Raw genomic sequence first — 14,769 nt, 5'->3', positions numbered from 1 at the left:
TCTTTACATATTCTTAAAATTTCAATCTCTTTAAAATATCCATCTGTTTTAAAATCCAAAGTCTTTTTACAATTAAAAGTCTCTTAACTGTGGGCTCCACTAAAACAGTTTCTTCCTTCAAGAGGGAAAATATCAGGGCACAGTCACAATCAAAAGCAAAAATCAATCTCCAACCGTCCAATGTCTGGGATCCAACTTACGATCTTCTGGGCTCCTCCAAGGGCTTGGGTCACTTCTCCAGCCATGCCCTTTGTAGCACACGGGTCATCTAGGCTCCAGATGCCTGTACTCCACTGCTGCTGCTGCTCTTGGTGGTCATCTCATGGTACTGGCATCTCCAAAACACTGCATGACCCCTTCAGTCCTGGGCCATCAATTGCAACTGAGGCTGCACTTTCACCAATGGCCTTCCATGGCCTCTCACAGTGCCAAGCCTCCGCTGCTCTGCTCAACTCCTTCATGCCTTCAAAACCAGTACCACCTGGGTGACCCTTACACATTACCAAGTCCAGCCACAGCACAAGGTACAACTTTGGCTATATCTGGAACGCAGCCACTGTGCTCTCAGAAAATACTTCCCAGAAGATGTCACCTCAATGATGCTGGTCTCTTCTTAATCACCGCTAATTTCTTAGCTCCAGTTAACCAGCATCAATAGTCCCAGTAATGCAAAGTTTTTGCTTTAGTAGTTCTGGTATCTTGTTAATCACAGATGATTCTTCAGCCCCAGATAACCAGAACTACAGAATCTTCACAATCAAAACAGCAATGGCCCTGAAAAGAGTCTTTAATTTTCCCTCTGAAATTTCACACACCAGAGCTCCATCTTCTGCAGTGTTCTCAACATTATCTTCCAAGCTCCTACACGACATCTGACAGAGCTCTTAACAACGGATGGATCTTCAAGCCCAAAGTTACCAAAGTCCTTCCACAGTCCTCCCCAAAACATGGTCAGATTGTCACAGGAATACCCCACTCTGCTGGTACCAATTTGTCTTAGTCAGGGTTTCTATTCCTGCACAAACATCATGACCAAGAAGCAAGTTGGGGAGGAAGGGGTTTATTTGGCTTACATTTCTATACTGCTGTTGATCACCAAAGGATGCAGGACTGGAATTCAAGCAGGTCAGAAAGCAGGAGCTGACGCAGAGGCCATGGAGGGATGTTCTTTACTGGCTTGCCTCCCCTGGCTTGCTCAGCCTGCTCTCTTATAGAACCTAAGACTACCAGCCCAGCGATGGTCCCATCCACAAGGGGCCTTTCCCCCTTGATCACTAATTGAGAAAATGCCTTAGAGTTGGATCTCATGGAGGCATTTCCTCAACTGAAGCTCCTTTCTCTGTGATAACCCCAGCTGTGTCAAGTTGACACAAAACTAGCCAGTGCAACTGTGCCTAATGTTATTTTAGTGATACAATCTTGCTTTTTTTTCTTTTTTCTTTTTACTTTTCCTGTTATGTTGTGGGTATTCATGTCTGCCAGAGTAGATAGTGGATATTGTCAATATATATGACATTCTCTACAGAGATTTGTCCTTGATTTTGAATGAGTACATTTATTTAGTAAGAAAGCAAGAGTAGAATAAAAGAATAAATAATATAATAGAGCAGCAGATCTGACACCTCAATCAGAAGAAACTTCCTTGGGAAGCTCTAAGAACCAAACAACCAACCATAGCCCCTGATAAACAAAGGTGGTCTCAGGAAGAATATCTTTTCCTGGCTGAGACTTTCAATTAGTGATTCCTGACATAGGTATTTTTATATCATGAGATAAACAGTTTTGCTGTCTTTGTCTGGGATAATTGCTAGATTCTAGTTAATGTGTAAATGAATTTTTTTAATTATGAGGCATTATTATGACCACCGTACTCCTGATTCCATGGCTGCCTTTATTTTCTCATTGCAATAAGGGCTATGGGATGCTGAACAACTTTAGACTAGTACACTAGTTTTAGAACACTATATTCTTGCCTAGCATGGAACAATGAGTTTATCATATCTGTCTGAATCTGCAGGAACACATAACTGTGAAATAACAACATATCTGAAGATTTTCGAATCTACGAAGATGTCTCAAAGACATTCTTTGAAATTTATAGGCTTCCAGCATTTATGTATCCAGAAACCATAAAAATAATCAATATAGCAATTACTTTGTCTTTGAGGAAATCATTTCTACGAGACACTAAGTGTTGTTTAATTATTCAGTTAAATACAATGTCATAACATGTAACTTGGAACGCCTTACAATAAGTTTAAATCTCCTTTAAGGGATTATATTGTTGTAAAATACATTAGAATCTAAGATATAGTAAACAAGGTCTATTTACAATTGACTGTTAATAAGAAATGAGTGTAAAAACAAATGCTGATGTCCATGAGATCTGTAATGTTACCAAGTGAGATTGGAGTGATATTTCAGCAATTGAAAGTCCAGTGGTTTAGTTTCTAGTACCTACATGGTAATTTCAAATCACCCTCAGCTCTATTCTAGTATAGTCAGTACATTCCTCTGACTTCTTCAGATACTAGGCACTCAAGTAATAAACAGACATACACGTGTGGAGAACATTCATAGATGCAAAATAAATAAATTGTAAAAAATAAAGGATGGAAATGGAAGCCAAGGCTTGTAAAGAAATTGAAGAAATTTGATTAGATAGTTTCTGTTTAAAAGCACTTTAAGTAATGAATATTGATTTCTCTTTTTTCATTTATGTTTTTGATCATGATTTAATTATAAAATTTCTCTCTTCCCTTTCCTCCAAATTCTTTATAGTCATGATTCCTTTTTTTAAAAACTAATTGATACAGCATGTATATTTGTATATACATATAATTCCTAAGTACAACCTGTAAAGACCCTTTGATATTAGCTGCATGTTTGTTTTGAGGACTGACCATTTTTACTGGACAAACAATTGGTGTGCTCTTTCCTGGGAGGGCTACCACTCCCACTTCCACTACTAGGTTTACTCGGTTATCCTGTAATTCTTTGCGTAGGTTTGAGGCTTCCTGAGATTTTCTCTATGCAGTTTGACATGGTCATTCGTGTCCTTGTTCAACTCATGTTTGAACAATTGTGTTGATGAGACATTATGGGTATAGCTTCTGTTATTGCAAAGAGATACAATCACAGTCTCACGGCAAAGGTTCTGATTTTTCGGCACATATATTCTGTCTATCTCGTCTTCCACAGTGTTCCTTGTGCCTTAGGTATGGGAATGTTTTGTAGACTGATCATTTGGAATTTGGCTTTCAAATTCTGCATTTTGATTGGTTGTGGTTTCATGTATAGATTTCCATCTGATACAAAGGGAAATTTCTTTGACAACTGGTGAAGACCACACTTCTCTATGTGTATAAGGACAAATGCGTTTAGATTGATTTAGAGATTATGCTGGTTTTATCAATTAGTGGTTGGTTTATTCTCCCCTAATAATCATGACCTAGCTAACACTTAGCGGTCAACTAGATTTTCAGTCCCAGTCATGGACACTCTTTTTCTTTTGAGTAGGTGATAAATCTTATTAGAGACCTATTGGTTACTGCCAAAGTATGTGTGCTCTTACTATACCGCTAGGATTGTTGTCTTATGTTGGTTATTAATGTCTTTCATAGATATCATTGCTGGGTAGAACTGTTGGTTGTCTCTTTCATTTAGAAACTTGCTTGGTACTTCTGATACCATAAATGTAGTTCTCATGAAGTAGCATTCAGGTCTTGCTCCTTGCTGGTTCTATTTAGACATCCTCTGTGGGCTCTCAGATACCAACCACTTGCTGAATAATTCTCTGTAGGATCAGATCAAAAATTCTCATAGGAGGGAGAAGAAACGCAGGTCAAAAGCAAAGAAAATACAATTTCTAATTGTAGAATGTCTTCTCAACCTAAAGAAAAAGGTGCCTATCATGGTATAAAAAAGCAGACATAACTCCAGATACACAAGAATAGAAAATTTCCATGAGATATAATAATCAAAACATTAAGTATAGAAAACAATATATATATATATATATATATATTAAAAGCCACATGGGAAGTAAGACAAATAATTAGAATAACAAGCTCATTAGGATAAAACCTGACTTTTCTTTTCTTTTCTTTTCTTTTCTTTTCTTTTCTTTTCTTTTCTTTTCTTTTCTTTTCTTTTCCTTTCCTTTCCTTTCCTTTCCTTTCCTTTCCTTTCCTTTCCTTTCTTTCTTTTTTTCTTTTTCTTTTTCTTTTTTTTTAGATATCTTCTTTATATACATTTCAAATGCTATCCCCAAAGTTATCTATACCCTCCCTCCACCCTGCTCCCCTACCCACCCACTCCACTCTTGGCCCTGGCATTCCACTGTACTGGGGCATATAAAGTTTGCAATACCAAGGGAGCCTCTCTTCCCTGTGATGGCCGACTAGGCCATCTTCTGCTACAAACGCAGCTAGAGATATGAGCTCTGGAGGTACTGGTTAGTTCATATTGTTGTTCGACTGATAGGGTTGCAGACCTCTTCAGCTCCTTGGGTGATTTCTCTATTGGGGGCCCTGTGTTCCATCTTATAGATGACTGTGAGCATCCACTTCTGTATTCGCCAGGCACTGGCATAGCCTCATATGAGACCGCTATAACAGGGGCCCTTCAGCAAATTCTTTCTGGCATATGCAATTGTATCTGCTTTTGGAGGCTGATTATGGGATGGTTCCCCAGGTGGGGTAGTCTCTGGATAGTCAATCCTTTCATCTTAGCTCCAACTTTTGTCTCTGTAACTCCTTTCATGGGTATTTTGTTCCCTATTCTAAGGAGGAATGAAGTATCTACCCATTGGTTTCCCTCTTCGTGATTTTCTTGTGTTTTGCAAATTGTATCTTGGGTGTTCTATGTTTATGGCTTAATATCCACTTATCAGTGAGGGCATATCTAATGACTTCTTTTGTGATTGGGTTACCTCACTAAGGATAATATCCTCCAGATACATCCACTTGTCCAAGAATTTCATAAATCCATTGTTTTTAATAGCTGAGTAGTACTCCGTTGTGTAAATGTACCACAATTTCTGTATCCATTGTTATGTTGAGGGACATCTGTGTTCTTTTCAGCTTCTGGCTATTATAAATAAGGCTGCTATAAACATAGTGCAGCATGTGTTCTTATTACCAGTTGGAACTTCTTCTGGGTATATGCCCAGGAGAGGTATTGCTGGGTCTTCTGGTAATATTATGTCCAATTTTCTGAGGAACCTCCAGACTGACTTCCAGAGTGGTTGTACAAGCTTGCAATCCCACCAGCAGTAGAGGAGTGTTCCTCTTTCTCTACATCCTTGCCAGCATCTGCTGTCACCATTCTGACTGGTGTGAGGTTGAATCTCAAGGTTGTTTTGATTTGCATTTCCCTGATGATTAAGGATATTGAACATTTTTTTCAGGTGCTTCTCTGCCATTCAGTATTCCTCAGTTGAGAATTCTTTGTTTAGCTCTGTACCCCATTTTTAATGGGGTTATTTGAATTTCTAGAGTCCAGCTTCTTGCGCTCTTTGAACATATTGGATATTAGTCCCCTATCAGATTTAGGATTGGTAAAAATCCTTTACCAATCTGTTGGTGGCCTTTTTGTCTTATTGACAGTGTGTTTTGCCTTACAGAAGCTTTGCAATTTTATGAGGTCCCCTTTGTCAATTCTTGATCTTACAGCACAAGCCATTGCTCTTCTGTTTAGGAATTTTTCCCCTGTGCCCATATCTTCGAGGCTTTTCCCCACTTTCTTTTCTATTAATTTCAGTGTCTCTGCTTTTATGTGGAGGTCTTTGATCCACTTAGACTTGAGCTTTGTACAAGGAGGTAAAAATGGATCAATTTGCATTCTTCTATATGCTAACTTGCAGTTGAGTCAGCTCCATTTGTTAAAAAAATGCTTTCTTTTTTTCCACTGGATGGTTTTAGCTCCCTTGTCAAAGATCAAGTGACCATAGGTGTGTGGATTCATTTCTGGGTCTTCAATCCTATTCCATTGATCTACCTGTCTGTCACTGTAGCAGTACCTTTAAAAGAAGAAGGCTCAGGGAAAATGTACACATTCTGAGAAACTGAAAATTCCAGTCATGGCTATGATACCCAGCAAAATTATCAATTACATTTGATAGAAAAAGAAAAACATCCCACAATAAAATCAATGTAAGTAAATTTTTTCTGCTAATCCGGCTTTCTGTACAGAAGACATTAGAAACTTCAATCTGAACTTGTTAACTATATGCAACAAAACAGAAGGAAAAAATAATGTTAGAATAATCAGTCAAACGAAGTAGAAAAACCTACACCATAACAACAAATAGCTGGCATCAATAAACACTTTTTACTGATAACTATCAATATCAATAATGTCAATTACTTAATAAAAAGGTACAGACTAAAAGGCTGGATTAGGAATACATGAAATATAATCTGTCTGACACTGCTCTGGGGGCCCAATATCCAAGAATGTGTATGGTGTGGGCCTAGCAGAAAATCAGAGACTGTTAGTCTGCCAAGGAACATAGCAATACATTTACTCATAGTGACATGTCACAATACTCATAAATCAGTGCCTTACTCAGGCATCATCTGAGAAGCACCTTCTTGCAGTATATGGGATCTAATACAGAGAACTACAACTGGACAATGGATAGAGTAAAATATTTTATAAAAATAAAGGAAAAGAAGGATGAATATGAAGTATAAAGGTATGCTAAAATTGTAAACAAGCAATTTATTAGGGAATATTTAATTAATAAGAAATTAGGGCTAGGCGGACGTAGAGCCCCTTGCGCCCGGTTTCCTGATCCCGCTTACTCTTCTGCGCGCCGGCAGGATGGCCCACAAGCAGATCTACTACTCAGACAAGTACTTCGATGAGCACTACGAGTACCGGCATGTCATGTTACCCAGAGAACTCTCTAAACAAGTACCCAAAACTCATCTGATGTCCGAAGAGGAGTGGAGGAGACTTGGTGTCCAACAGAGTCTAGGATGGGTTCATTACATGATTCATGAGCCAGAACCGCATATTCTTCTCTTTAGACGACCTCTTCCAAAAGAACAACAAAAATGAAGTGCAGCTGGGATCATCTAATCTTTTTCAAATTTAATGTATATGTGTAGTATTCAGTGAATACTTGAAAAGTGTACAAACCTTTCATCCATACCTGTGCATGCGCTGTATTCTTCACAGCAACAGAGCTCAGTCAAATGCAACTGCAAGTAGGGTTGTTTTAAGTTGTTCAAGATAGTTTCTTGTAGTTTTTTCTTAATATAAATGCCTGTTTTATTTTACCTGTTTTGTTAAATAAAGTTTGTATATTGCATTTATATCAAAAAAAAAAAAGAAATTAGGATTTTGGATCTCTGAAGACTGCTTGATGAAAATAATCACAGAAAAGGAGAAAAACAAACTTCTCTATGTGATAGAGCATTCTAGTCCTCCAGTTGTATGGCTTTGGGGAAAATAATTTACTAATTACAAAGGAAACTGTTGTTGAATTTACCCTTCATTGACCCAAGTGTTTGCACTTGATGGGCATCTGGGTAAAGGCAATGGTGTCATTTTAATAATTTTTCATAACAGTTCAAGAGTCTTTAACTGGTTAAAGAGATCTCAATGACCTAGAGAGTCATTCTTAGATAATTTTCGCCAGAAAGAAATGAAGGCAACTACGAGAGAGTACAGAACTAAACTATCCACCAACCCACCCCCACCCTCCACACTGTTCACCTTCAGCGTGGCTTCTGCTTCTCTCCAGTTAGAATAGATTGTAAGAGAATAAAGTGAACTACTATTTCCTCAGCAGACACTAAGGAATATGCAAATGGTTATCACAGAATAAGACACACACCCACATTTTCTCTGTTTTCCTTGATCTCACAGTGGAATATTGGAGCTAGGGCAGCTGTCTACCATTTCTTTATGCTCTTTGCTTAAATTCAAAACATTTCTTTGGCAACATATACACTTGAAATTCCCATTTTCTCTTCATCCTCTAGTAAAAGAAACAAACTCAGACAGTGCATGGTTCTTGGGGGTGTCACCATCACCCCATGTATCATAACACTAATATGTGTGTTTGTGTCTCTGTGTAAATATGCATACATATACATATATATGTATTTAAGCTTACAAGGTAATGTTTCTCTGCTGTGTTTTCAAACATCCTTATTGTTATTTATCTCTCCTTTAGTGTCCCCCTCTACAACCTCTTCTCCCTTTTCCCTAAAGTTCTTCCCTTTCTCCTTCTCTTGGCACCTTTAGACATACCTATCATCATCTCTACATAACTATCTTCTATTCTTCCACGTTCCTTTTATTTTTCTACTTTCTTAGATTATTTCAGCTTATATACTCAAATATAAAATTTAGAGCTGTGGTTTATAAATTTAAGACATCATGTGTCACATTTCTTTGTGTGTATAGTTTACTGTATTCCATATAATACTTTCAGTTCCAGCAATTTAACTATAAATTTTATTATTTCATTTTTTACAGTTGAATAGTATTCCATGTTACATATGAAATACTTTTTCATTATCCATTCATCAGTTAAAGGGCATTTAGGCTGTTTCCATTTTCTCTCTATTATAAATATGGAGGCCTATAGACTTATTTTAGAGGCAGAATATAAAAAAAATTAAGATATAAATCTTACACGCGTTCGCGACCGGCCAGGAAAGACGCAACAAACCGGAATCTTCTGCGGCAAAAGCTTTATTGCTTACATCTTCAGGAGCAAGAGCAAGAGCAAGAGCAAGAGAGAGAATGGCAAAACCCCGTCCCTTTTAAGGAGAATTATCCTCCGCCTAGGACGTGTCACTCCCTGATTGGCTGCAGCCCATCAGCCGAGTTGTCGTCACGGGGAAGGCAGAGCACATGGAGTGGAGAACTACCCTTGGCACATGCGCAGATTATTTGTTTACCACTTAGAACACAGGATGTCAGCGCCATCTTGTAACGGCGAATGTGAGGGCGGCTCCCCACATATCCCCCTTTCCTTTTAATAAGAGCAATAGGCCACCCATTTTAATGAGAGTGGAGATAGAGGTCAAATCCCCAGTGTGCAGGTAAAGGAGCCGTACACATAACCTCCTTCCAGGCTCATCACCCAGAGGGGTCCTGGTCTGGTCCCGTGTCGTTTTTCCTGGGGAGAAGGACACTTGGACACTCAACCTTCTTGAAAGATGACATGTCTCCCTAGAATAGGCTCATATATGCCGCAGAGCCCTTCTACTGCAGTGCTTAGCCGTGCAACTCTCTTGGGCTGCTGAAGCACACTCACTCTATCCCGTGCAATGAGACTAGCCTCGTGGGGTGCAAGAGCTGAGTGGCCAGTGACCTATTGCTTAAGTATAGATAATCATATATCAGGGGAAGCACCATGTTCTAGTGCTGCAAGTGCCTGGGCAATAACCACCTTGTCTCTCCTAGTTTGGGCCTTAAGCTTACAGACCAACCAAAGAAGCAACACTAATCCACAGCAAAGTGTATCTCCAAATAATATCAATCCCACCCATTCTTTAAAGAAGGAAAAATGCTGAGGAGATCCAATTGGGTAATCCTTTGATAAGGGACAGGTCCAAGCGCGTGGAGTTGACCTGAATGATGGCAAGTCTCAATTCCCGAAGGGTCTGTTCAAATTCAGCCGTCCAATTCTGTAACATATACTGAGAAAGACTTTTTAACAAATTAGCTGCCCTAGTAAATTTCTCATACTGAATGGAAGTAACGCACAATCCCGGAAACTTTTGTTCACATCCCAGCTGAGCTATTTGCCATAATACATCTAGTTGTTCCTGGACAAGATCTATGAGTTGATTAATTTCTGCCCATGGAGCATTTTTGGGATTGGAGGATGGCGGCCGCTAAGCCTGCATTGGTGAGAGGTCCCCCAAGCTCCCGACAAACCATGAGCCAGTCTTGTAAACCTTTGTTCTTTCTTGGGGCTATGGCCGCTCGGCACTCCTGTGTGGCTTGCTCATAAATGAGCTGTTCTACCAGAGGTGCGGCTTGCTCTGAATCTCCAAAAATACGCTCTGCTGCCTCTGTCATTCTGGCCACAAAATCTGAGAAGGACTCCTGGGGTCCCTGGACGATCTTTGTTAGTTGTCCAGTGGCTTCGCCTGTTCAGGAGAGCGCCTTCCAGGCCTTAATAGCCATGGAGGAAATTTGGGCATAAGCTCCCCAGTGGTAGTTTGTTTGATCAGCAGTATAAGCTCCCTGACCAGTTAACAAGTCAAAAGTCCATTCTCTCTGCTCTGGAGTCAAAGCAGCAACGTTTGCTCGGGCCTGCGCTTGTGCAGCCTCTTGCCATAGAGCTCTCCATTCCATATATTTGCCCATACTAGGGAGAGCGGCTTTTGCAATCATTTGCCAGTAGGCAGGAGTTAGTGCCATGCCGGCAAGCCTGTCTAACTGCACCAAGGTAAAATTAGCATTGGTTCCATATTTACGGACCGACTTGGCAAGCTCTTTAATCTGCACATACTCTACCAGAGCGTGGACACGCCCACCCTCGGCTCCTTCAAAGACCGGAAATGCCTGTTGCATTTTCCTTTGTTCCTCTCTAGGAATGAACGAGTCTGCGCATTGCCTCTCTGTCCATTGCCTCTCTGCGCAGAGCTGACACCTTACGCAGGGCAGGGGCTCCGCATAGGGCGGAGGTGCACTATGACCTTGAAGCCGACTGCCCAGAGGCTGAGCAGCATGCTGGCCTTCGCCAGCTGCTTTTGGCTTTTTCCTTAACTGATTAGGTAGCATTTTATCTGGCTGGTACCCTTTTTTCTCATAACGAGCTGCTTCCTCCTCCAAGTCTGTTTCTTCAGAGGAGAATTCTTCATCTGATTCAGAGCTACTAAGAGCTGGCTCCTTGAGCTCATCTAGTGATGAGTATAGGCTCCTTCTCCTAGAAACCTCTGCTGATTGATCTTTTTTCTTTTCTTTTTCCTTCTCCTTCCTTCCAATCTCTCCCCAGGTATTCTTACCTGACCTAAACTTTTCCTCGGGTTCAAGACCCTTAGAAAGGCCTGTATACTTATTTTGTGCACCATATTTCCTCTTTGCTCCTACTCTCTCTCCCCGCTTTACTTCTGATAGATTGCCCTGAATTTCATCCAGAATTTTCAGCCCTGCCTTAACCGCTTGATAACATGTGAAAAGGAACAAAAAGGCTCCTAACACTGGAGAAAGTTCAAGGCCAAACATACCTTGTAAAGCTATTTCCCACTTTACTTCTGACAGACTGTCTTGAATTTCGTTAGAAAGTTCAAGGCCAGACCTACCTTGTAAAGCTATTTCCCACTTTACTTCTGACAGACTGTCTTGAATTTCGTTAGAAAGTTCAAGGCCAGACCTACCTTGTAAAGCTATTCCCCACTTTACTTCTGATAGACTGTCTTGAATTTCGTTAGAAAGTTCAAGGCCAGACGTACCTTGTAAAGCTATTCCCCACTTTACTTCTGATAGACTGTCTTGAATTTCGTTAGAAAGTTCAAGGCCAGACGTACCTTGTAAAGCTATTCCCCACTTTACTTCTGATAGACTGTCTTGAATTTCGTTAGAAAGTTCAAGACCAGACTTACCTTGTAAAGCTGTACTTACGAGTACCCCTGTTCCCCAGCTGAAGAGTTCTGAATCCACGCAGTTGAATCCTTCTCAACAGTCTGTTTTACGGGAACACTTCATTACCACCGTTCCCCAGCTGAAGAGTTCTGAATCCACGCCAGATCCTTCTCAACAGTCTGTGTTGCAGGAACACTTCATTACCACCGTTCCCCAGCTGAAGAGTTCTGAATCCACACCGGATCATTCTCAACAGTCTGTTTTACGGGAACCTTTATGACCGTGACCCGCAGTTCTGGTTCCGGAATGAGGGATCTTCCTTGCGCCGGTGATGGTAACTTCCGTCCCGGGTTTTCTCGTCCCGGGTTTTCTCCTCCCGGGTTTTCACGTCCCGGGTTCCGGCACCAACTCTTACACGCGTTCGCGACCGGCCAGGAAAGACGCAACAAACCGGAATCTTCTGCGGCAAAAGCTTTATTGCTTATATCTTCAGGAGCAAGAGCAAGAGCAAGAGCAAGAGAGAGAATGGCAAAACCCCGTCCCTTTTAAGGAGAATTATCCTCCGCCTAGGACGTGTCACTCCCTGATTGGCTGCAGCCCATCAGCCGAGTTGTCGTCACGGGGAAGGCAGAGCACATGGAGTGGAGAACTACCCTTGGCACATGCGTAGATTATTTGTTTACCACTTAGAACACAGGGTGTCAGTGCCATCTTGTAACGGCGAATGTGAGGGCGGCTCCCCACATATAAACCCAGGAGTAGAATTGCTGAATCTTATGATAGATCTATTTGAAGATTCTCTACACTTATTTGCATAGTATCTCACCAATTTTTAATCTTCTTAACCTAGGATTTTTGGTCAGAGGGAATATAAGAGTCTCCTAAAACTATATTGGCTATTGCCATTGCCCTTGGTTGACTTCCAGAATTTGAAGGTAGACCTTGTTCCTGAAAAAGCAACATTGTTTTAGAACCAGTATTGGAGTAAACCAGTTGCAATGAATCTGAATGTCTTTTCCATGCAAACTGTATTGAAAACTCCCAGAGAACATGTCACTCAATATTGAAATATAGTATGCGTGCTGTCAAGGGAGAGGAGCAATTGGAATTCCTATCCAGATATAATGCCTGTGACAGCAACAATGATTGGCCCAGAAATATCTCTAATGGTATGGTGGAAAACTGCTTATTTTGGAGATAATTAGCAGCTGTCTAACTGAATGTAAAGCTTGCTTGATGGAAAGGAATTCATACTTTTTATCTAGCAAACTCCTTATGGCTCGGGTAATCATAGGTGCTAAATGTCTACTAAAACAATTTTCCTAAACTAATGTAGCTTCTAAATATATTTTACATACTTCATATGTCCACGAATACATGATATATATAGCTTTTACTACTCATTAAATAAAAGTTAAAAACAAAACACATAAAGAAACAAAAACCCCAAAGCTTCTTTTTAAAATATAGATCCACAACTGGTTAAAATAAAGAGAATATGGGATTTCCAACACCGTTCAATACTTCTATATGCAAAATAGTTCTATATGAGAGGACATAGAGGGGTGCTGTTTACTGGCTTTATCCCTATGGCTTGCTCAGCATGGTTTCTTAGAGAACCCAGGAACATCAGACCTGGGAGAACAACCTAGAATAGACTAGGCCCTCCCTCATCAATCAGTAATTAAGAAAATGCCTTACAGCTACGTTTGATGAATGCATTTTCTCAACTGAAGTTCCCACTTTTCACATAACTCTAGTTCATATGTCTAATTGACTTAAACGAGCCAACACAACATCTAGTAGTGTATTAAGTTTTCTGATTCTGAATTTGTCATTGTTGCAGCTATATTTTAAAAATTTTTTTAATTAGGTATTTTCTTCATTTACATTTCTAATGCTATCCCAAAAGTCCCCCATACCCTCCCCCCCACTCCCCTACCCACCCATTCCTACTTCTTGGCCCTGGCGTTCCCCTGTACTGAAGCATATAAAGTTTGCAAGACCAATGGGCCTCTCTTTCTGTATCCATTCCTCTGTTGAGGGGCATCTGGGTTCTTTCCAGCTTCTGGCTATTACAAATAAGGATGCTATGAACATAGTGGAGCATGTGTCCTTCTTACCATCTGACTAGGCCATCTTCTGATACATGTGCAGCTAGAGACACGAACTCTGGGGGGTACTGGGTCCACCTATAAGGTTGCAGATGCCTTTAGCTCCTCGGGTACTTTCTCTAGCTCCTCCATTAGGGACCCTGTGATCCATCCAATACTTGACTGTGAGCATCCACTTCTGTATTTGCTAGGCCCTGGCATAGCCTCACAAGAGGCAGCTATATTTTTATTAATTATTTTATTTATTTACATTCCAAATGTGTCTTCCTTCCTGGTTCTCATTCCATGAGTTCTTCACTCCATAACCCTCCACTTTGCTTCTTAGAGGATGCTCCCCAACCCACCCACTCCCATCTTACCCTGCTAGCATTCCCCTTTCCTGGGATATCAAGTTTTTACAGGATTAAGTGCATCCTATCCCACTGACGCTAGAGGAGGCAGTCCTCTGCTACATATATAGCAGGAGCTAGACAGGGCCATGTATGTTCTTTGGTTGATGGTTTAGACTCTGGAAGCTCTGAGGGGGTCTAGGTTAGTTGATACTGTTGTTCTTCCTATGGGATTGCAATCCTCTTTGGCTCCTTCAGTCCTTCCCCTAATTTCTGTATTTTTATGTGTTTTTTTGTTTGTTTTGTTTTGTTTTTTGGTTTTGTGCACGTGCGTGCATGTGTGTGTGTGTGTGTGTGTGTGTGTGTGTGTGTGTGTATCAATGCCTATATATTTATATTTCTTTCTTTTTAAATTCTTTTTTTTTTCCAGCTTGTTTTCTGAAGAGAGGGAGAGAAATGAAAGCATGGATGTATTGAGTTGGACAGCTAGGGAGACAGGAAAGATCTGGAAGGAGATGAGATAGGAGACTATAATCAGATTATATTGTATGATACAAATTCTTTTTGATAAAAATAATATGGTTTAACTATCCAGAGTACTGATCCTCACAAAGAGGAAAAATTAAATAGGTTTGTGAACCACTCACAAAGAAAAATCAATCCATATCCAGAAGATGTTCCAACTGGTAAGAAGGACACATGCTCCACTATGTTCATAGCAGCCTTATTTATAATAGCCAGAAGCTGGAAAGAACCCAGATGCC

General features: G+C 40.4%; 1 protein-coding gene and 1 pseudogene across 10 annotated transcripts in view; both read left to right on the top strand.

Moving 5' to 3' along the window:
• Positions 1–14,769, top strand: part of Sntg1 (syntrophin, gamma 1) — a 941,919-nt gene that overhangs the window by 502,667 nt on the left and 424,483 nt on the right. The gene's annotated exons all lie outside the window — the stretch shown is intronic.
• Positions 6,762–7,330, top strand: Gm15452 (predicted gene 15452; annotated as a pseudogene).

The sequence above is a fragment of the Mus musculus genome, chromosome 1, assembly GCF_000001635.26.
Source record: "Mus musculus strain C57BL/6J chromosome 1, GRCm38.p6 C57BL/6J".
NCBI classification, from domain to species: domain Eukaryota; kingdom Metazoa; phylum Chordata; class Mammalia; order Rodentia; family Muridae; genus Mus; species Mus musculus.
This window is presented reverse-complemented; position numbering and strand designations above follow the sequence as displayed.